A 24,391-nucleotide genomic window follows, 5' to 3' on the forward strand; every position below is an offset into this window, starting at 1 on the left:
AAAATGAGGAATGACATCACTACTTTTTTCCAGCAAGAGGGGGAATCTTTATACGAGTTATGGGAACAATACAAGGATCTGTTAAGGAGAGTTACTCACCATGGCCTCCCCATTTGGCTGCAAGTGCAGACTTTCTATAATGGTCTTACTGACTCAAATAAGACCATATTAGATGCTGCAGCCGGAGGGTCCATAAATAATAAAACTCATGAGGTTGTCCATGCACTTATTGAAGAAATGGCAGCCAACAACTATCAATGGCATTCTGAAAGAACTCAAACTAGGAAGCAGCATAGCTTGCATAATGTTGATACTTATACAGCACTATCTGCACAAATAGGAGCACTCAGTAAAAAAATAGATGAAATGCAGATAGCAGCCATGCATGTGCAACCTCTTAATTGTGAATTGTGTGGGGGAGGCCACATCAGTACTGACTGCCAAGTTGGCAATCAGTTCAGGCCATCTACTGAACAAGTTGACTATGTCAGCAATTCATCAATACAGCAAGGTTATCGGAATCACCATACTTTTCATCCAAGATGGAGGGGACATTCAAACCCGTCCTGGCCAAATCAGCATACTTCCAAGCCGTTCCACCAGACTTATCATCAGCCTGAACCAAAGTCCAATTTGGAGGAACTGATGACAAAATTTATAGCAGGTGTAGAAACGAGGTACCAAAACCCGGAAGCCTCAATCAAAAACCTGGAAAACCAAGTGGGGCAATTGGCACAATTAATCTCTTCCAGACTGCCGGGAACTCTTCCAAGCAACACTGAAGTGAATCCACGAGAGCAAGTGCAAGCTATTATCTTAAGGAATGGAAAAGAGTTGCCCGATGTAGAAAAGAAGAATTGGGCTGAACCCAAGGCAGAAACAAGCCTTGGGACCGGACAACAGAAGACGAAACTACCAGAAGCACAACAAGGGATGCACTAGCAGCCACAAGTTCCATTCCCTAACAGGTTGAAGCAACAAAAATTGGTAAAGGAATTTGGTAAGTTTCTTGAAATATTTAAAAGTTTACATATTAATATTCCTTTTGCTGATGCTTTAGCCCAGATGCCACACTATGCAAGGTTTTTGAAGGAATTATTGGCAAACAAAAGGAAACTGGGAGATGTGGCTACAGTTGCTTTAAATGAGGAATGTTCCGCTATCCTTCTGAACAAGCTACCTCAGAAACTCAAAGATCCAGGGAGTTTCACTATTCCTTGTACCATTGGCAGTTTAAAAATTGAAAAAGCTTTATGTGACCTGGGAGCTAACATCAATTTAATGCCATATTCTATCTTCAAGAAATTGGAGTTGAATGAACCCCAACCCACTAGAGTGGCATTATAATTGGCTGATAGATCCATTAGACATCCTAGGGGTATCATAGAAGATGTGTTAGTTAAAGTTGACACATTCATTTTCCTAATTGATTTCATTGTGTTAGACATGCAAGAAGATGTGGAGGTCCCGCTTATCCTAGGGAGACCTTTCCTGGCTACCGGGAAAGCAATGATTGATGTCCAATAAGGACAACTCAGCCTTAGGATACAAGATGAGGAGATAATTTTTAAAAGGTCTGATGCTATGAAACATGCACCCTCTAGTGATGATTCTTGTTTTATGATTGATGCCATTGAATTGACAATTGATGAATGCTTCCAGGTAAGTAGAATAATTGATCCTCTCGAACTCTGCCTCCAACAGGGAGAACTTGAAGAAGGAGAAAATGAAGCAATAAACCTCATGATAGCATACCTGAATGATAAGCTTCAATTCAAGGGAAAGGGGTTTCTTAAATTAGAGAACTTAGGCAAATTGCCTGGACCATCAGGTAAGCCATCACCCCAAGAACCCCCCACCCTTGAACTGAAGCAATTACCATCCCATTTAGAGTATGCTTTCCTTGAGGAATTATCAGATCTCCCCGTGATAATTTCCGCAGCACTGAATCCCTTACAAAGAGAAAAATTATTAACAGTGCTACGGCAACAAAAAAATGCTATAGCTTGGAAGGTAGAAGATATAAAAGGCATTAATCCATCAATCTGCACTCACAGAATTTTGATGGAAGAGGACAGCAAGCCTTCCATTCAGCCCCAAAGGCACCTAAACCCCAACATGAAAGAAGTGGTAAAGGCTGAAATAATTAAGTTGTTAGATGCTGGGATTATTTATCCTATTTCTGATAGTTCTTGGGTAAGCCCTGTGCAAGTTGTGCCCAAGAAAGGGGGTATGACTGTTGTTCCAAATGAGAAAAATGAACTCATCCCTAATAGAACCATCACCGGATGGCCTGTGTGTATTGACTATAAAAAATTAAATGAAGCCACCCGGAAGGACCATCTCCCTCTCCCATTTATGGACCAAATGTTGGAGAGGCTAGCCGGGCATGAGTATTATTGTTTCTTGGATGGATATTCAGGGTATAACTAGATACTAATTGCACCAGAAGATCAAGAAAAGACCACTTTTACTTGCCCATATGGAACCTTTGCATACCGAAGGATGCCCTTTGGGTTATGCAATGCCCCAACTACCTTTCAGCGATGTATGATGTCTATATTTTCTGATATGGTTGAAAAATTTATTGAGATCTCTCAAAGAAACACATTTTGTGTTGAATTGGGAGAAATGTCATTTTATGGTGCAAGAAGGCATAGTGCTTGGACACAAGATCTCTCAAAAAGGTATAGAAGTTGACAAGGCCAAGGTGGAGGCAATTGAAAAACTGCCACCCCCAACATCTATTCGTTCTTTGAGAAGTTTCTTAGGACATGTCGGATTCTATAGGTGGTTTATTAAGGATTTCTCAAAAATTGCCAAGCCATTATCTACCTTGCTTCAAAAAGAAGTGACTTTTGAATTTTCAACTGAATGCCTTCATGCTTTCAACATCTTGAAAGACAAATTGATCCATGCACCTATCATGGTAGCACCAGATTGGACCCTCCCATTTGAATTAATGAACAAACATTTTCAGCCAATTTACTATGCTAGCAGAACCTTGACTGGACCCCAACTCAATTACACCACCACAGAAAAGGAGCTGCTACCAGTAATATTTTCATTTGACAAGTTTCGTTCATATCTGATATTATCCAAGGTTGTTGTCTACACAGATCACTCGACATTAAGGCACTTGCTTACCAAGCAAAACTCAAAACCAAGACTGATCAGGTGGATCCTTTTATTGCAAGAGTTTGACATTGAGATTAGAGACATGAAGGGTGTTGCAAACCTAGCTACTGACCATCTCTCCCGGTTGGACAAGGTAAGCTCAAAAGAGGAGATAACCAACAACATTCAAGAAGAATTTCTGGATGAGCAGCTGTACTCAATACAGAAATACTCATATCCTTGGTATGCTGATTTTGCTAATTATCTAGCTGCACAAGTCCTTCCTCCTAACCTTTCATATCAATAGAAAAAGAAATTCCTTTCTGATGTAAAATACTATCTGTGGGAGGAACCCTTTTTGTATAAATTGTGTGCAGATCAGATCATAAGGAGATGTGTCCCTGAGGAGGAGATGGAGTCAGTACTTCAATTTTGCATTGATAAAGAAGGAGGAGGTCATTTTGGAGCTAGTTGCACTGCAGCCAAGGTTTTGCAATCAGGTTTTTATTGGCCCACACTTTTCAAAGATGCCCATAGGTATGTGTCCACATGTGACAAATGCCACAGATCGGGAAACATTTCTTGACGGAATGAAATGCCCCTTTCCAATATTTTGATATGTGAAATCTTTGATGTTTGGAGTATAGATTTCATGGGACCTTTCCCAAATTCTTTTGGGAATAAGTACATCCTCGTTGCAGTTGACTATGTATCCAAATGGGTAGAAGCCATGGCTTTACCCACAAATAACTCAAGAAGGGTGGTACACTTCCTAAAGAAGCTATTCTCCCGATTTGGCACTCCGTGAGCTATAATTAGTGATAGGGGAACTCACTTCTGCAATAGCCAATTTGAAAGGTTAATGCAAAAATATGGAATTACACATAAATTAGCTACCCCTTATCACCCTCAAACTAATGGCCAAGTGGAGTTGGCTAATAGGGAACTCAAAAGAATTCTGAAAAAGACCGTAGCATCTACCAGAAAAGATTGGTCCATCAAATTAGATGATGCATTATGGGCATACAGAACTGCATTTAAGACACCCATTGGCATGTCCCCTACAGATTGGTCTTTGGTAAAGCATGCCATTTACCAATTGAATTAGAACACAAGGCCTATTGGGCTCTTAAATTCTTAAATTTTGACATTCAGGCTACAGGGGCTAAAAGGCGGTTGCAATTGAATGAATTGGATGTATTCAGACTTGCCGCCTATGAGAATGCCAAAGTTTATAAAGAAATAATAAAAAACTGGCATGATAAGAACATGCTGAGACGGGAATTTTATGTAGGCCAACATGTATTGTTATATAATTCCCGTCTCCGCTTGTTTCTAGGTAAGCTGAGATCCAAGTGGTCTGGACCCTTTACCATTTCATAGGTTTTTCCCCATGGGGATATAGAACTCACCCACCCGGTTCAGGGCACGTTTAAAGTAAATGGTCAGCACCTGAAATCATATTTAATGGGCGGTACTGTACCCCCTCCATCCACTGTTTATCTTGATAACCAATAATCTTTTATGCTTGCTCATGAATAGGTTAAAGCATCTTTTTGTCATTTATCTTTTTACAATATGAGTTAGTAAAATAAAGTTCTTTTTCTCAAAATTCCAATTCTTTAAGGACTCAGTTCATCCATTTCTTTTCTTCAGTTTGCTCTAGCAAGTGTGATTCCCTAACACTACGAAAATTGAGGATGATGTTCATCTTAAGTGTGGGGGAGTGAGCCCAAGGCTAGGGTATGGGGGCTGAAACCATGCACCTCATACACCCCAACACACATATGCAGGCAATGACATAACCAAAAAAAAAGACTGGAACTCCTCAAGTTCATTACTATCTATTTGATGATTTTTAAGAAGGATTTTAATAAGTTGAGGGAGATTGTTGTACTTGTTAAGTTTTTATTCTTGTGAATGACCCAATTTGATATATGCATGAGAAAAGGGGAGCAGAATATGCCTTTCAGCATGACTAGCCCTAACTATCTTCATGTGTATGGAAGCCCTTGATTTCATGGTTAATGATCAATAGAGCTAATGCACGTCTGAAGTGCTGATTCTTGAGGTTCAATAATTGCAAAGAAGGACAAAAGACCAAATTGACTCCGCTATTTTGAGCTTAATAGTAAAACTAGCAGCTCAGAACATGAGTCCTATTTACCTACCTCAAGTAAATGACCAGTGTGAGATGGAGCATAAGATGCACTCACACCAAAAAAAAAGTAAAAAAGAGAGAAAAGTGTGTGAGATGGAGCATAAAATGCACTCACACCGGAAAAAAGAAGAAGAAAAGGGTGAGATGGAGAATAACATGCACTCACCCTTAGAAATAAGTAATTGTGGTGACAACTGAGGTTCAAAGGGGCACTCTAAAGTTGAACTCTCATTGAGATTTAGTTACAGATGTGAAACGTAGTGAAATTTGATTATTAACCTTGACAATTAAGGAGCTGATTTATATATGAATTAGGAGTGAAGGCTAGACTATGATGAAATTCATATTCTCCTTTCCTTGGATCATATACTTATGTTAAATGGTAATTTACAAGAATAAGAGTTGAGCACTTACAAAAGTTCCCGACTACTCAAGGCATTTCTATCTTAAAAAGTTCACTAGGTAAATGGTAAGAACAAAAGGGGGGGAATGTTCAGTTTATGGCTAATGTCTTTGCTTGAGGACAAGCAAAAACTTAAGTGTGGGGGTACTTGATGAACCTACAATTTATCTATAATTTTTGAGGACTTTAGCATGGATTTTTATGTCGGTTTTATTACTTTTTGCCTTAATTTAGCTTAATGCTAAGAATAAGTTTCAGGTGTAATTAATCCAAGAAAATAAAGGAAAAATGCAAAAAAAGAAGGTTCAAAAAGACCAAATCCAGCCCAGCCCGGTTGTGGAAGCAAGAGAGAGCACTTCGGCCAAAGGAGAGCAAATGGATTCCTTGAGAAAACCCAAGAAAAGAAAGCCTAGCTAAGAATAGAATTCGGCCCTTTAAAGAAGGCCCACTCTCAACCCAAAAGAGCAGCTCAATGTATAGCTCTCATGTGCTAAGAGAGAGCCTAAGTGCAGCCCAAATAGCAGCCCTTAGGAAGCTTTCAAGAGAGCTCTAGAAAGCTCAAGAAAGGGGTGTAATACACCCCATTCTAGAGGCTTCAAGAAGGGGCAAGAGCCCCCTTGAAAACCTATATAAGGAGGCCTCTAGGAGGGGGGAGAGGTGTTCAATTGCTTGAGAAGAAGGCTCTCCCACTCTTAGAGGTTCAGCCACCTTGAGAGAAGAGAAGAGAAGAAGGTTAGGCGCAATGAAGAAGAAGAAGAAGGGTTGAAGGAAGTTCAAGACAAGCAAGCTAAAAGAGAAGGTGAGTTCGAAATTGGGGGTTTGTGATTCAAAGATCATTTGTAATAACTCAATTGTAGTTTCATTCTCCGTTAATTTGAATTATGTTTCTTTGTTATATTTTCTTTCTTCTTTCTCCTTCTTCGATTCTTCCTTGATGTATTTCAGCTTGTAAAATTTCAGTTCAGCGATCTAATTCTTTTTTATTCATTCGAATGGTCATGAATTGTACTTGGAGTTTCTTGAATAAGGGTGTTTTTGTAGATTAATTTGGCCAACTAACCTTCAAAACTCAGATCTGAATTCTCAGATCTGAGATTGCAAGATCTGAATTGTTTGAAAGAGAATTCAGATCTGCAATTTTCAGATTGGCCGAATGGATCTAAAGTTTGGAATTGCTAGAGTGCTTCAAGAACTGAATTGGATGCAAGATTAGAGATAACTTGCACAATTCAGTTGGTGATCAATTCAGTTTTCAATTGATTCCTTAGAAGTGTTTGAAGAAATGCATGCATGGGGATTAAATTCTTGTTAGAGATAGAAGAATTGTCACTCATGCATAGGATGAACATGTGCTTGAGAGAGGCTATTCATGACCTTGGGGTTTCACCAAACCAAGGCTCAATTATGATTTATTCGAATGATCCAAATTGATAGATTGCTGAATTCTGAGATTGAAATTTACTGCTTACTCTTCTAACCTAATTTGAAGGCAATTGGACCAATGATTTAGATAGATTTTAATTTAGGATTTTTAGCTTTCATTAAAGTTTTGATTTATTTGTTAATCAGATAAGAAGTATTCAATTTAGTATTGATACTTGTTTCCTAAATCCCCGTGGGAATGATACTTTACTCATTACTTTATTACTTGAACGGTTACTGCACTTGCTAGTGTCACAAAGAGCCACACATCAAGTTTTTGGCGCCGTTGCCGGGGATTTAGGGAAGCAATATTAGGAAACATTGGGCATTCTTAATCTGGTCTCAGTCATCATTGCATTCATAGAAGGTTTTAATTGCTTCATTTTACATTATAGCCTTGAATGCAACAGTTGTTCTGTTTTAATTATGTTTCTTCTTTCTTCAGTAGATTACTTCATTTATTTGTTTCAGTTTCATTTTAATAAAGATAGATTTCATTTCCTTTCAATCTTGGTGTTGTTACATTCAAAAAAAAAAAAAAGAAGAAAAATTCATAACAACATAAGTTTTGCAGATCTGAGTTGCATTCGGCACCTAGATCAGCAGAACTCAGAACTGCAGCACTCTGCCAAAAAGACTTAGTTAGTTTGTGTTCCAGCCTTTTATTTTTATTTTTCATTACTAAAAGAAAAAAATATATAAAGTGAAAAGGAGAAAAAAAAAAGAGATCATATGAACAATAAGAGGGGCAATTGAGAATTCAGATCAGCACTCAGATCTAAATTCTGCTACAGCAGACCTGCAACAGTTCAGATCTGAATTCCTCTTAACACAGATCTGAACTGATGCAAATTTGCGGTGAATTGGGTGTCATAACCACCCCAATTTCCCCTAGGACACTTCTGCTACTCCTCAAAGGCAATTTGGTAGTAATGACTGAAGGTAAGGCAATTGAGAATTCAGATCCAAACTCAGACTTGAGTTCAGATCTAAATTCTATTGTTACAGATCTGCTTAGTTCAGATCTGAATTCCTCTGATACATCCACCCTATGATACATCCAACCTGCCTCAAGGGTGAATGGATAGCAAAGAACGAGTGAAATTCAAATCTGAAATGCAGTTGATATGGATAGCAAAGAACTGATTTTTAATTCTGCATCTTAGAATTCAGATTTGAATGCAGAAGCTTTCATTACTGATGAAGCTGGTCTTCTTTCCTAATGCTGAATTGCTTCATCTTTGGTTCCTGTTTTAGTTTAGGTAGTTTAGTTGATTGCTGGTTTTGTTTATCAAAAATTTCATTACTGATTTCTTTAACTGTTAGCTGATTTCAGTTCTGTACAAATCTGCATATAATATTCTTCATTATTGATATTACTACTCTATTTTTTTTCTATTGCTGATTTGTTAGGTTTTGATTACTGTTTTAGTGCTGCTAGTTTAGTTGGTTTTTGGTTCTATATAGCTCATAAAATTAGGGAGTTCAGATCTGTACACAGTAGATTTCAGTACTGAAATCAAAAATCAGATCTGAGCAAACCGGAAAAAAAAAGAGATTTTGTTCAGTATTATAGTTGCATTACTGCTTTGTGTTTTATTTCATCTCAAAAGAAAGAAAAAAAATCAGATCCCAGCAGCCACACCATGGTAAATACAGGTCTGATTTCATATCTTTCTACTACTGATTGATTTCGGTTTTGTGCAGATCTGTATACAGCATGTTTCATTGCTGATATCAGTGGGTTATCCTGCTGATTTGCTCAGTTTTAGTATGGCTACTCTAGTTGGTGTTTGGTGATGCATAGCTCATCAAAACAGTGGGCTCAGATCTGATATTTAGTAGCCTTTCAATATGGAAATCAGACCTGAGCACAACTGTACTATTATCAGTAGCTGATGTTATACTTATTGCTGTTCTCAGTGGCTTCTGAGATTTCAGAGCTAATCTCAATTTTGTGTAGAATTGATGTCTGAAATTGCTATCTCACAATCCTTTGTACACTGATTTTATTTTTGTGTATTGACCTTCAGTAGCACAGAATAGCCTTTTTATATGAACATCAGACCTGAACACAATCACTGCTGATCCGCATTTGGCTGTCCTCAGTAGCTGCTAAGATTTCAAATCTGATTTCAGAACTGTATATTACTGTTCTCAGTAGCTATTGAGATTTCAGCTCTCAACAGTTTAGATCTATTTCAGAAATATAAAGAAAAAGAATTTGTAAACTGTTGTTCTACTCAGAGATTACTGAATTCAGACTTGTTAGTAAATTGCTACTGAACTCTGTATATTGAATAAGATGTTGATCTGCTTTTAGTTAGCTGCATTTATTTATTTTAGGATGTAGGTTTGTATATTTCAATACTTCACTATACATTTTTCAGTTGTAATAAGGTTAGTTATTTTGTGAATATTGACTTGTTTATTGCCTTGACTTTCGCAGTTTCTGACAAGCAGAGTCGAGCTGGAGGAAATCCTCTACGACCCGGAGATTGAAAGAACTCTCCGTGTCCGACTAAGAGCAGCCAAACAAGTCCAGCAAGAAGCTCAAGAAGCTTAAGAGGCTCAAGAAATGGCTGAGCAGAGGACTATGATGGACTATGCCAAACCCACTCTCATTGGAGCTGCCACCAGCATTACCAGGCCCAATAACTGTTAACAACTTTGAGATCAAACCTATCATCATACAAATGATTCAAAACATGGTGCAATTCTTTGGATTGGCCCATGAACATCCCAATGCACACATTTCTAACTTTTTAAAAATTTGTGACACCTTCAAACACAATGGGGTAAGTGATGATGCCATTAGGTTGAGGTTATTCCCATTTTCTTTGAAGGATAAAGCCAAAGCATGGCTGAATTCATTACCGGTAGGATCAATAGCTACGTGGGATGAAATGGCCAGCCGTTTTTTCTCTAAATACTTTCCCCCTTCCAAAACTGCTAAAATGAGGAATGACATCACTACCTTTTTCCAACAAGAGGGGGAATCTTTATACGAGTCATGGGAACGATACAAGGAGCTGTTAAGGAGAGTTCCTCACCATGGCCTCCCCATTTGGCTGCAAGTGCAGACTTTCTATAATGGTCTTACTGACTCAAATAAGACCATATTAGATGCTGCAGCCGGAGGGTCCATAAATAATAAAACTCCTGAGGTTGTCCATGCACTTATTGAGGAAATGGCAGCCAACAACTATCAATGGCATTCTAAAAGAACTCAAACTAGGAATCAGCATGGCTTGCATAATGTTGATACTTATACACCACTATCTGCACAAATAGGAGCACTCAGTAAGAAAATAGATGTAATGTAGATAGCTGCCTTGCATGTGCAGCCTCTTAATTGTGAATTGTGTGGGGGAGGCCACATCAGTACTGACTGCCAAGTTGGCAATCAGTTCAGGCCATCTACTGAACAAGTTAACTATGTTAGCAATTCGTCAAGACAGCAGGGTTATCAGAGTCACCATACTTTTCATCCAAGATGGAGGCGACATTCAAACCCGTCCTGGCCAAATCAGCATACTTCCAAGCCGTTCCACTAGACTTATCATCATTTTGAACCAAAGTCCAATTTGGAGGAACTGATGACAAAATTTATAGCAGGTGTAGAAACCAGGTACCAGAACCCGGAAGCCTCAATCAAAAACCTGGAAAACCAAGTAGGGCAATTGGCACAATTAATCTCTTCTAGACTGCCGGGAACTCTTCCAAGCAACACTGAAGTGAATCCACGAGAGCAGGTGCAAGCTATTACCTTAAGGAATGGAAAAGAGTTTATTGAGGTAGAAAAGAAGAATTAAGCTGAACCCAAGGCAGAAACAAGCCTTGGGACCGGACAACAGAAGACGGAACAACTAGAAGCACAACAAGGGATGGACCAGTAGCCACAAGTTCCATTCCCTAACAGGCTGAAGCAACAAAAATTGGAAAAGGAATTTGGTAAGTTTCTTGAAATATTTAAAAGTTTACATATTAATATTCCTTTTGCTGATGCTTTAGCCCAGATGCCACACTATGCAAGGTTTTTGAAGGAATTATTGGCAAACAAAAGGAAACTGGGAGATGTGGCTACAGTTGCTTTAAATGAGGAATGTTCCGCTATCCTTCTGAACAAGCTGCCTCAGAAACTCAAAGATCGAGGGAGTTTCACTATTCCTTGTACCATTGGCAATTTAAAAATTGAAAAAGCTTTATGTGACCTGGGAGCTAACATCAATTTAATGCCATATTCTATCTTCAAGAAATTGGGGTTGAATGAACCCCAACCCACTAGAGTGGCATTATAATTGGCTGATAGATCCATTAAACATCCTAGGGGTATCATAGAAGATGTGTTAGTTAAAGTTGACACATTCATTTTCCCAGTTGATTTCATTGTGTTAGACATGCAAGAAGATGTGGAGGTCCCGCTTATCCTAAGGAGACCTTTCCTGGCTACCAGGAAAGCAATGATTGATGTCCAACAAGGACAACTCAGCCTTAGGATACAAGATGAGGAGATAATTTTTAAAATGTTTGATGCTATGAAACATGCACCCTCTACTGATGATTCTTGTTTTATGATTGATGCCATTGAATTGACAATAGATGAATGCTTCCAGGTAAGTAGAATAATTGATCCTCTCGAACTCTGCCTCCAGTAGGGAGAACTTGAAGAAGGAGAAAATGAAGAAATAAACCTCATAATAGGATACCTGAATGATAAGCAACAATTCAAGGGAAAGGGGTTTCTCAAATTAGAGAACTAAGGCAAATTGCCTAAACCATCAGGTAAGCCATCACCCCAAGAACCCCCCACCCTTGAACTGAAGCAATTACCATCCCATTTAGAGTATGCTTTCCTTGAGGAACCATCAGATTTCCCTGTGATAATTTCCGCAGCACTGAATCCCTTAGAAAGAGAAAAATTATTAACAGTGCTGCGGCAACACAAAAATGCTATAGTTTGGAAGGTAGAAGATATCAAAGGAATTAATCCATCAATCTACACTCACAGAATTTTAATGGAAGAGGACAGCAAGCCTTCCGTTCAACCCCAAAGGCGCCTGAACCCCAACATGAAAGAAGTGGTAAAGGCTGAAATAATTAAGTTGTTAGATGCTGGGATCATTTATCCTATTTCTGATAGTTCTTGGGTAAGCCCTGTGCAAGTTGTGCCCAAGAAAGGGGTATGACTGTTGTTCCAAATGAGAAAAATGAACTCATCCCTAATAGAACCATCACCGGATGGCCTGTGTGTATTGACTATAGAAAATTAAATGAAGCCACCCGGAAGGACCATTTCCCTCTCCCATTTATGGACCAAATGTTGGAGAGGCTAGCCGGGCATGAGTATTATTGTTTCTTGGATGGATATTCAGCGTATAACCAGATACCAATTGCGTCAGAAGATCAAGAAAAGACAACTTTTACTTGCCCATATGGAACCTTTGCATACCGAAGGATGCCCTTTGGGTTATGCAATGCCCCAGCTACCTTTCAGCGATGTATGATGTCTATATTTTCTGATATGGTTGAAAATTTATTGAGATCTTTATGGATGATTTTTTAGTTTTTGGCTCTTCGTTTGATGCATGTTTGAATAATCTAGAACAAGTGCTTACTAGATGCAAAGAAACACATCTTGTGTTGAATTGGGAGAAATGTCATTTTATGGTGCAAGAAGGCATAGTGCTTGGACACAAGATCTCTCAAAGAGGTATAGAAGTTGACAAGGCCAAGGTGGAGGCAATTGAAAAACTGCCACCCCCAACTTCTGTTCGTTCTTTGAAAAGTTTCTTAGGACATGTCGAATTCTATAGGTGGTTTATTAAGGATTTCTCAAAAATTGCCAAGCCATTATCTACCTTGCTTCAAAAGGAAGTGACTTTTGAATTTTCAACTGAATGCCTTCATGCTTTCAACATCTTGAAAGACAAATTGATCCATGCACCAATCATGGTAGCACCAGGTTGGACCCTCCCATTTGAATTAATGTGTGATGCGAGTGATTCTGCTATACGAGCTATTTTAGGACAAAGAATGAACAAACATTTTCAGCCAACTTACTATGTTAGCAGAACCTTGACTTGACTCCAACTCAATTACACCACCACAGAAAAGGAGTTGCTACCAGTAATATTTGCACTTGACAAGTTTCGTTCATAGCTTATATTATCCAAGGTTGTTGTCTACACAGATCACTCGGAATTAAGGCACTTGCTTACCAAGCAAAACTCAAAACCAAGACTGATCAGGTGGATCCTTTTATTGCAAGAGTTTGACATTGAGATTAGAGACATGAAGGGTGCTGCAAACCTGGTTGCTGACCATCTCTCCCGGTTGGACAAGGTAAGCTCAAAAGAGGAGATAACCAACAACATTCAAGAAGAATTTCGGATGAGCAGCTGTACTCAATACAGAAATACTCATATCCTTGGTATGCTGACTTTGCTAATTATCTAGCTGCACATATCCACGTTGCAGTTGACTATATATCCAAATGGGTAGAAGCCATGGCTTTACCCACAAATAACTCAAGAAGGGTGGTACACTTCATAAAGAAGATATTCTCCCGATTTGGCACTCCGCAAGCTATAATTAGTGATAGGAGAACTCACTTCTACAATAGCCAATTTGAAAGGTTAATGCAGAAATATGGAATTACACATAAATTAGCTACCCCTTATCACCCTCAAACTAGTGGCCAAGTGGAGTTGGCTAATAGGGAACTCAAAAGAATTCTGGAAAAGACCGTAGCATCTGCTAGAAAAGATTGGTCTATCAAATTAGATGATGCATTATGGGCATACAGAACTGCATTTAAGACACCCATTGGCATGTCCCCCTACAAATTGGTCTTTGGTAAAGCATGCCATTTACCAGTTGAATTAGAACAAAACGGGGGGAATGTTCAATTTATGGCTGATGTCTTTGCTTGAGGACAAGCAAAAGCTTAAGTGTGGGGGTATTTGATGAACCTACAATTTATCTATAATTTTTGAGGACTTTAGCATGGATTTTTATGTCGGTTTTATTACTTTTTGCCTTAATTTAGCTTAATGCTAAGAATAACTTTCAGGGGTAATTAATCCAAGAAAATGAAGGAAAAAGGCAAGAAAATAAGGTTCAAAAAGACCAAATCCAGCCCAGCCCGGTTGTGGAAGCAAGAGAGAGCACTTCGGCCAAAGGAGAGCAAATGGATTCCTTGAGAAAACCTAAGAAAAGAAAGCCTAGCTAAGAATAGAATTCGGCCCTTTAAAGAAGGCCCACTCTCAACCCAAAAGAGCAGCTCAATGTATAGCTCTCATGTGCTAAGGGAGAGCCTAAGTGCAGCCCAAATAGCAGCCCTTAGGAAGCTTTCAAGAGAGCTCTAGAAAGCTCAAGAAAGGGGTGTAATACACCCCATTCTAGAGGCTTCCAGAAGGGGCAAGAGCCCCCTTGAAAACCTATATAAGGAGGCCTCTAGGAGGGGGGAGAGGTGTTCAATTGCTTGAGAAGAAGGCTCTCCCACTCTTAGAGGTTCGGCCACCTTGAGAGAAGAGAAGAGAAGAAGGTTAGGCGCAAGGAAGAAGAAGAAGAAGGGCTGAAGGAAGTTCAAGACAAGCAAGCTGAAAGAGAAGGTGAGTTCGAAATTGGGGGTTTGTAATTAAAAGATCATTCTAATAACTCAATTGTAGTTTCATTCTCCTTTAATTTGAATTCTGTTTCTTTGTTATATTTTCTTTCTTTTTTCTCCTTCTTCCATTCTTCCTTGATGTATTTCAGCTTGTAAAATTTCAGTTCAGCAATATAATTCTTTTTGATTCATTTGAATGGTAATGAATTGTACTTGGAGTTTCTTGAATAAGGGTGTTTTTGTAAATTAATTCGCCCAACTAACCTTCAAAACTCAGATCTGAATTCTCAGATCTGAGATTGCAAGATCTGAATTGTTTGAAAGAGAATTCAGATCTGCAATTTTCAGATTGGCCAAATGGATCTAAAGCTTGAAATTCCTAGAGTGCTTGAGAGAAACTCTAGGAATTCATATCTACTATTCAAGAACTGAATTGGATGCAAGATTAGAGATAACTTGCACAATTCAGTTGGTGATCAATTCAGTTTTGAATTGATTCCTTAGAAGTGTTTGAAGAAATGCATGCATGGGGATTAGATTCATGTTAGAGATAGAAGAATTGTCACTCATGCATAGGATGAACATGTGCTTGAGAGAGGCTGTTCATGACCTTGGGGTTTCACCAAACCAAGACTCAATTATGATTTATTCGAATGATCCAAATTGATAGATTGCTGAATTCTGAGATTGAAATTTACTGCTTACTCTTCTAACCTGATTTGAAGGCAATTGGACCAATGATTTAGATAGATTTTAATTTAGGATTTTTAGTTTTCATTAAAGTTTTGATTTATTTGTTAATCAGATAAGAAGTACTCTATTTAGTATTGATACTTGTTTCCTAAATCATCGTGCGAATGATACTTCACTCACTATTTTATTACTTGAACGGCTAGTGCACTTGCTAGTGTCACAATGAGCCACACATCAAATCACCTAGGCGGCTAGTGAATACAACTCTTACCAATCTTTTCTCCAAAAGATTGGAATCAATATCTGATCTTGATTTCTCCCAAGCAATGGAGATCGAACTGTTATAGGCGGCGGCTGCAGGAAGGAGGCGGCTAGAGAGAATTTGCAGGGTGCAGAATTCTCTCCTCTGTGATCTTAGCTCTGAAGACAAGACTATTGCTGGTGATTGTGTGTCTAAAGGCTGCTGCCCCCTCTTCCTTTTATAGACTTAAAGGGATCAGCTCCTAATCCCATTAGGAGTTGTTAACCTAAATCATATCTGGATTAGAAGTCCCTTTAAGATAAGTGATAAACCTTATCTTATCTGCAGATTAGATCAGCCAGTTCCTAATCTAATTAGGAAGTTTCCAAATCTAAATCTCATTTAGATCTTGGACTCTCTGAGTGGATAGGGTGTGGGCCCAATCCTATCAGCTGATCTTATCTCAGAATTTGCCCCTTAAAGACTAATCAAATTAGCCCAGTTCAAAATGGGCTTAAGGCCCATTTAGGGTTATGTATTCATTAAACCTTCCAAACTACTGCCCAGTTGGGCTTCCTTGTATGGCGTGGGACCCAAACATTGATCTACACATCAGCCACATTTGTTACAAGGCCTGGCCGAATACACTGTTATGGACAGTGCACCCCCTGAAACCCATCAGATGGGCTTTATGGGCCCAACACTTACCCTAAGTTGTCCCTAGGCCAAGCCACCTTGTAACACCCAGGGATTGTGGGCAGATGCAAGATTAGCCCATCAGGTATTATCCTCAATGTCCTTACACTTAACCTCTCAGCCCATAATGATCATACACTGCCCGACAAGAGAGGACCTCTCCCTCGGCTGCAAGGAACAGTGTTGCACTCTCTCAAGTATGGATCCCAGGAATTAAAACCTTTTGCAAACATTTCAAAACCATAATATATATAGTTTTTATATCTCATATAAAATATATTTTGCAAAACAAATCTCAACGATTGAAATCGGCTGTCAGCAGTCTTGGTTTCCATTAGTGAGAGTGCATCCCCAATCATTACCTTTGTCCGACAAAGGGGCTGATCCTATCACTATGATCACCCACTCAGATGAATTCTCAGACTGTCCCAACATACCCAGGTTTTGACCCCCGCTAAGGATCTCACTGATTGGTATATCAAAGACAACCCAATCCGACACCTAGTGCAGTATCATAATCGAGTCTAGGGGTCGGGTGTAACTTTCCAGTTTTGCCCATCAATCTCCAAGGTCCAGGGCAATACTGGAAATCTGGTCCAGTTCAAAGATTCAATTAATCCCACACTGTATGTGCCTAGGGTCTCACCCCGGTAGCTGAGACAAGCCACCCCAACCAACTTGGTGGCACCACAGTGTCAGCCTTGTCAGGATAGGTCTCCCTAGACCGACCCACTGGCTATGAAGATTCTAAACTAACACGAGTCTCATTAAGTGTCTAGTTTAAGGGTATTACATAGAAACATACCAAGGGAACATGAATCAAATATGCACTTTTATTCATTTACAATAAACTCATAAAGTACATCAATTTGATTGAAACTAAGGGCATACAATATTGTCTAACATGAAGACCCCCATAAACTTTTCAACCCTATTAGAAAATATTGCCATCATACACCTCTAAAAAGTTGCTGGAGCATTGCATAACCCAAATGGCATCCTCCAATGAGTAAAGGAACCGTAGGTGCAAGTAAAGGTGGTCTTCTCCTGATCTTTTGGTGAAATCAGAATCTGATTATAACCTGAATACCCATCCAAGAAACAATAATACTCATGTCCGGCCAGCCTCTCTAGCATTTGGTCGATGAAGGCGAGAGGGAAATGATCATTGCATGTGGCTTCATTCAATTTTCTGTAATCAATGCACACTCGCCACCCAGTAACGGTCCTAGTCGGTATGAGTTCAATCCTTGCATTCGGTACTACAGTCATGCCACCTTTCTTCGGCACTACTTGCACAGGGCTCACCCAAGAGCTGTCAGAGATCGGATAAATGATACCAACATCTAGCAGCTTGATGACTTTTGCCTTCACCACCTCCTTCATGTTCGGGTTCAGGCGTCTTTGGGGCTGAACCGAGGGCTTGCTTTCATCTTCCATCAAAATTTTGTGCGTGCATATAGATGGGTTGATGCCCTTGATGTCTGCTACCTTCCAAGCCAAAGCAGTCTTGTGTTCCCGTAACACCCACAACAGTTTTTCTATCTGCAATTGGGTCAAGGCTACTGATATGATCACCGGTAGGGCTGATAGTGCCTCTAAGAAAGCATACTCCAAATGTGGTGGGAGTTGCTTCATCTCAAGGGTGGGAGGCTCTTTGATTAAAGGCTTGCTTTCTGGCATTGACGGTCTGTCCAAGCTCTCCAACTTGAGGAACCCTTTTCCTTGATACTGTGAATTGGCATTCAAGTATGCTGCCATACTTTGAACCTCTCCATTTTCTCCACTTGTAGCTTCTCCTTCTTGTATGCATAGCTCAAGTGTGTCGGCCAACCTACTAACCTAAAAGCAACCATCAACCGCATAATCAATGACATCAATCATGTAACAGGAATCATCACTAGAAGGTGCATGTTTCATAGCATCAGACATTTTAAAAATGATTTCCTCATCTTGAATCCTAAGGATGAGTTACCCTTGTTGGACATCAATCATTGCCTTCCCCGTAGCTAGGAAAGGTCACCCTAGGACAAAAGGGACATCAACATCCTCTTGCATGTCTAACACAATGAAATCAACTGGAAAAATGAATTTGTCTACTTTAACAAGTACATCTTCTATGATTTCTCTATGATGCTTTATGGATCTATCAACTAACTACAATGCAACTCTAGTGGGTTGGGGTTCACCCAACCCTAATTTCTTAAAAACCGAATATGGCATCAAGTTTGTACTACCTCCTAAATCACACAATGCCTTATTAATCTTCAAACTGCCTATAGTGCAAGGAATAATGAAACTCCCAGGATCTTTCAGTTTCTAGGGCAGCTTGTTGAGGAGGATTTCTGAGAATTCTTCATTTAGTGCAATTGTAGCCACATCTCCCAGTTTCCTTTAGTTTGCTAATATCTCCTTCAGGAACTTTGCATAGTGTGGCATCTGGGTTAAAGCTTCAGCAAAAGGAATGTTAATTTGTAAACAGTTAAAAATTTCAAGAAACTTACCGAATTCCTTTTCCAATTTGTGTTGCTTTAATCTATTCAGAAATGGTACTTGTGGCTGTTGGCTTTTCTCCTTCTTTGAATCAACTTGCTCTTTCTCCTTCTTTTCGGTTTCTAGGGTTGCATCCACCTTGTCTTCTGCCCTTGCTTTCTTCTCCACCTCTTGCAGCTCCTTACCACTTCTCAAAGTAATGGCCTGCACCTGCTCTCTTGGATTTACTTCAGTATTGCTAAGTAGAGTGCCTGGTACTCTAACAGATATCATTTGTGCCAACTGTCCCACTTGATTCTCTAAGTTCTTCATTGATGCTTCTTGGTTCTGAAATCTTGTTTCTGCACTTGCTATGAACTTGGTCATCAGCTCCTCTAGGTTAGTCTTCTTTCTAGGCTGATTGAAATTTTGGGGGAAAGGTTTCACCGCATTTTGATTTTGCTAAGACTGATTCGGGTTGTTCCTTCATCCGGGGTTAAAGGCACGAGGGTACTGAATGCCTTGCTGCCTTTGCAAGTTACCAACAAAGGCTACCTGCTTGGGGGACTGCACAAACTAATTTCCAACTTGACATTCAATGCTGATATGACCTCCCCCACACCATTCACAAGTTACGGTTTGAACATGCATGGCTGCTATTTGCATCTCATCTATCTTCTTGCTGAGTGCACTAATTTGCGCAGATAGAGCTGTATAGGTGTCCACATTATGAAGTCTGAACTATCTCCTAACTTGGGCTCTCTCGGAATGCTATTGGTAGTTGTTAGCAGCCATCTCCTCAATGAGTGCATGGGCAACTTCAGGGGTCTTGTTATTGATGGATCCCCTAGCTGCAGTGTCCATAATATTCTTGTTGGCTCCAGTCAACCCATTGTAAAATGTTTGAACTTGTAGCCATACGGGAAGTCCATGATGAGGGACCTTTCTCAATAACTCCTTGTAACACTCCCATGATTCATAGAGTGATTCCTCATCCTACTGAAAGAAGGTGGTGATATCATTCCTCACTTTTGCAGTCCTGGATGGAGGAAAATACTTGGATAGGAAGCAGCTAGCCATTTCATCCCATGTTGCTATTGATCCAGCCGATAAAGAGTTCAGCCAAGTCTTGGCTTTGTCCTTTAGTGAAAATGGGAACAATCTGAGCCTCACCGCATCATCACTAACCCCATTGTGCTTGAATGTATCACAAATTTCCAAGAAGTTGGCGATGTGAGTGTTTGGATCTTCATGAGCCAAGCCGCAGAATTGAACCGTATTCTGTATTATTTGAATGATGGCTGGTTTGATCTCAAAGTTGTTGGCAGCTATTGCTGATCTTACAATGCTTGAGGCAGCCCCGTGAGGGTTGGTTTGGCATAATCCATCATGGTCCTTTTCTTAGCCATCTCTTCAATTTCAGCTCTCACTTGCTTCAAAGCTCTAAGGCAAAGATGGAGAGTTCTTTCAATCTTGGAATCGTAAGTGATGCTCTCCGTTTTACTTTTGCATGTCATAAACTATAGAAGTCAAAGTCATAAAGAGGCTAATATACAAATATCAGAAACATAATGTACAAAATTAAAATCAGATTAAAAATGAATATTGGTTCCTAATATTGTTGTGATAAATCCTCGGCAACGGCGCCAAAACTTGATGTGTATTGCTTACACAAGCAAGTGCACTAGCCGATCAAATAATACAATGATGAGTAGAGTATCATTCCCACGAGGATTGATCCAATTACTACTAGTAATAAATCAGTTATTGGTTATCTGATAAATCGAAATACTAAACAAATCAAAATCCTAATTCCTAATTAGCAAGTTATCCTAATCAATTTCATATCAAACCACGTTCATGCAATGAGAAGAAAAGCTGAATGAGAACACTAGCAGATTTGGTTCAGCAATTAAATCATTAGGTTATTCAACTGATGTGGAATTCAGCCAAGGTTTGGTGAAACCCTAATGTAATGAGCAGCCTCTCTCAAGCACAACTCACTCTATCTATGGGTGACAATTCTTATATCTCCATCAAGAATTTAATCCCCATAGACGCCTTAAGAACAAGGAATTCGAAGGGCATCAATTCAGGTATGAATGAACACCAACCGAACCATACAAATTATCTCTAAGATGTATTAGATTAGTTTTCTTGATCAGCTGATCTGATTACCTAAATTCTTTCTCAAGCAATCCAAGAACTAAGAACAATTCAGCCAAGATTATTCTATCAATTAAAATCCTAATCAAAAACACCAAGAATGAATCCAAACAATCGAATAACCAAAGAGAATTAATTACAGATCTGAATCATCATTAAACATGATTCGAATACTAGCAAGAAAGAGAGATTAATTGACAAAATTCCATGAAACCCTAGCTGAATTTTGGTTACCAATTATGGAAAACCAAAGAAGAAGACAACCTAGAGTTCTTGCTTCAATCTTCGATCTACTTGATGTGATTCTCCTCCAATTCGCATTCAGCAACCTCCTTCTTTCTCTAGTTCTTCTCTTCTTTCTTCTCTAGCGCCTCTCTTCTCCAATTCGCCTTTAGGGGTTCGAACCCTTTTCTCCCCTTTTTCTTTCCCTTTTATATTCTTCTCTTCGGCCCTCTCTCTTGTAAAAGTTAGCCGCCTTTGGAAACCTCCCCTAGGGCAGCAAATTCGACTGCAATTGGGCCTCCCACTTTGGTGGGCTGAAATGCTTCCCTTGGAGGGTTTCGGCTGGGCTCTCTCCTTAGAGTCCCCCATAGAGTTTTGCATTGGGCTTTGCTTCTTTATGGGTCGAACGTGCTCTCCTTTTGACTCTCAGCTAGGTCTTTCTTCTAGATGGGTCGAATTGCTTCCTTACACCCTCTCAGCATGTCTTTATGCTATCTTCCCCCTAAGTTGTTCCACACTCTTGATTTCCTGAAATCATTCTCAATTAGGGTAAGAAATCTTGAAAATCATCATCAAAACCTCGTATAGAACAATAGAAATGATATGTAGCTTGCGCACACATCAGATGTCATATGCTTAAAATCTGAATTTGAAAAAATGTACTATATCTTGAACATAAAACAAAAAGTGGTATATGATAAGATTATTGATGCTATATTAACAAAACTAGTGGTTTCTCCTTTCTATATTGTAGTGGGGGAACAAGAAAATCATACTTATGGAAGACATTGATTGTCAAACTCAAATCTAATCGTAAAATTGCCCTAGTAGTTGCAACATCTAGAATAGCCTCTTTACTACAACCAGGAGGAAGGACTATAAATTCAAGGTTTAAAATTCCAATTGGACTTCATGATACTTCAATTTGTTCCATAAGTCATCATTTTGCTCTCATTGAACTGTTACAAGTTACAAATTTAATCATTTGGGATGAAGCTCCTATGGTTCATCAATATCTTTTGAGGTGGTAGATAAAACACTTAAAGATTTAGTGAAGATAAATGATCCAAGTGCATCTAATAAACTTTTTGGAAGTAAATTAGTGGTCTTGGGTGGGGATTTTAGACAAATATTACTAGTAATTTTAAAAAGTCGCCATCAAGATACAGTTTCTACGTCATTACAAAGTTCCCAATTATGATCACAATGCAAATTAATAGACCTTTAAGTAAACTTGAGAATACTACAAGATAACCAACAATTAAATATAGGCAATGATACCATTTCATTTGCAAGTTGGGTCCACAATATTGGTAATGGTAACATACCCAAAATTTCAGTCACAAAATCTAAAGAAAATTATTGGATTTCAATACCAAAAGATGTATTATTGAATGACAATAGCCTAGGAATTCAACAATTAGTTGAAGAGACACTCCCAAACATAGAAATAATGTTCCAACATGAACAATATCTTTGTGAATGAGCAATATTGGCACCAAGAAATGATGAAGTGGATGACATCAATTCATATATACTTTAACTTTTGCCAAGAGATATTCAAACATATTTAAGTGCAGATACACTTGGTAACATTGAACAACTATCAAGTAATTAAATTTATATCCACCTAAGTATTTAAATTCATTGAACTTTCCCACCTTACCACTCCATTCTCTGAAGTTAAAGATTGGTGTACCAATAATGTTGTTATGAAAATTGAACCAATTAAATTGAAGAAAAATCATTATAGGAAACTGGATAAGAGAAACAACTTACATTCCTAGGATCATAAAGTCACCATCTGGAGTTTGTCTACCTTTTCAAATTAAGAAGAGACAATTTCCTATAAAATTTCCTTCGCCATGACAATCAACAAAAGTCAATGACAAACTTTAAAAAATGTTGAGATATATTTAAAATATGTAATCTTTATACATGGGAAATTATATGTAGCTATTTTAACATTTCTTCAAAAGATGGGTTAAAAGTCTTAGTTGTTAACAAAAATACACTCCCATCAAACCATATAAGAAATATTGTTTACAAAGAAGTATTTATTAAAATTTAAAACAAGTAAAGTAAGTTCTACTCTTGATTTCTATTTAAAATTTATACTTTAAAAGCATTACATCAAATTTTAATAACCTTGAGATTCGGGATAAAAAAGGGCTTTGAAAATGTAGTAGTTGATCATCTGTCCAGAATCCAAATTCAGAACAGTGAACCTGTGCATGACTACTCTTTTCCAGATGGACACCTGTTGGAGGTCTCCCATAGCACACCTCCGTGGTTGCTCATATTGTCAACTATTTAGTAGTGGGTAAAATTCCTGAGGGGTGGTTCAGGAATGAAAATGACAGATTCTTCTCACAGCTCAAATACTATTTCTGGTAAGACCGTAAGCTATCCCGTCTCTGTTCGAATCAAGTAATCTGAAGATGCATCCCCGATTCTAAACACCAAAGTATCCTTAATTTTTGTCTTGCTTGTGGGGGGCATTTTTCGAGGAAGAAAACGGTGGCCAAAGTACTACAAAGTGGCTTTTACTGGCCAAGTTTATTTAAGGATGCCCATGCTTTCAGTAAAAATTGCCGAAGATGCCAAACTATCAGGAATATGTTCCATAGGGATATGATGCCACCTAATCCCATTATAACTGTAGAAATCTTTGATGTTTGGGGTATTGATTTCACAGGACCATTTCCGCCATCATCTAGTTACTAGTACATCCTGGTGGCTATTGATTATGTGACAAAATGGATTGAGGTGGTAGCAACCTGGACCAATAACCACAAAGTTGTAATGAAATTTGTTCAAAAGAACATTTTCTCTAGGTTTGGATACCCACGAGCAATCATTAGTGACGAGGGGTCACATTTCACTAATGTACAATTCCGTGCTTTGCTTCGCTAATATGGAATCACTCATAAGATAGCAACCCCTTGCCATCCCCAAAAAAATGGACAAGTGGAAGTTTCCAATCGGGAAATTAAAAGTATTTTGCAAAAATTTGTCAGGCCAGACCAAAAAGATTGGCCCGACAGATTGGATGATGCACTTTAGGCTTATCGGATGACATATAAAACTCCCATTGGAATGTCTACTTATAGGCTAGTCTTCATCAAAGCTTGTCATCTTCCTGTAGAAGGGGTTGGTCAATTACCCAGTTAATAAGGCTAAAGT

General features: G+C 38.8%; 3 non-coding genes across 3 annotated transcripts; 1 reads left to right on the forward strand and 2 right to left on the reverse strand.

Moving 5' to 3' along the window:
- LOC148860811 (small nucleolar RNA R71) lies at positions 1-107 on the reverse strand. The gene has a single exon (XR_016095352.1). It is a non-coding gene; the product is annotated as a small nucleolar RNA R71 (small nucleolar RNA).
- A 9,950-nt stretch (positions 108-10,057) lies between these two features.
- LOC148860812 (small nucleolar RNA R71) lies at positions 10,058-10,164 on the reverse strand. Its single transcript, XR_016095288.1, has one exon. It is a non-coding gene; the product is annotated as a small nucleolar RNA R71 (small nucleolar RNA).
- Positions 10,165-19,742: 9,578 nt separating this feature from the next.
- LOC148860813 (small nucleolar RNA R71) lies at positions 19,743-19,849 on the forward strand. The gene has a single exon (XR_016095192.1). It is a non-coding gene; the product is annotated as a small nucleolar RNA R71 (small nucleolar RNA).
- Positions 19,850-24,391: the final 4,542 nt, after the last annotated feature.

The sequence above is a fragment of the Nelumbo lutea genome, chromosome 4 (assembly GCF_056320005.1).
Source record: "Nelumbo lutea isolate HS-2025 chromosome 4, American lotus-T2T, whole genome shotgun sequence".
Classification (NCBI taxonomy): Eukaryota; Viridiplantae; Streptophyta; class Magnoliopsida; order Proteales; family Nelumbonaceae; genus Nelumbo; species Nelumbo lutea.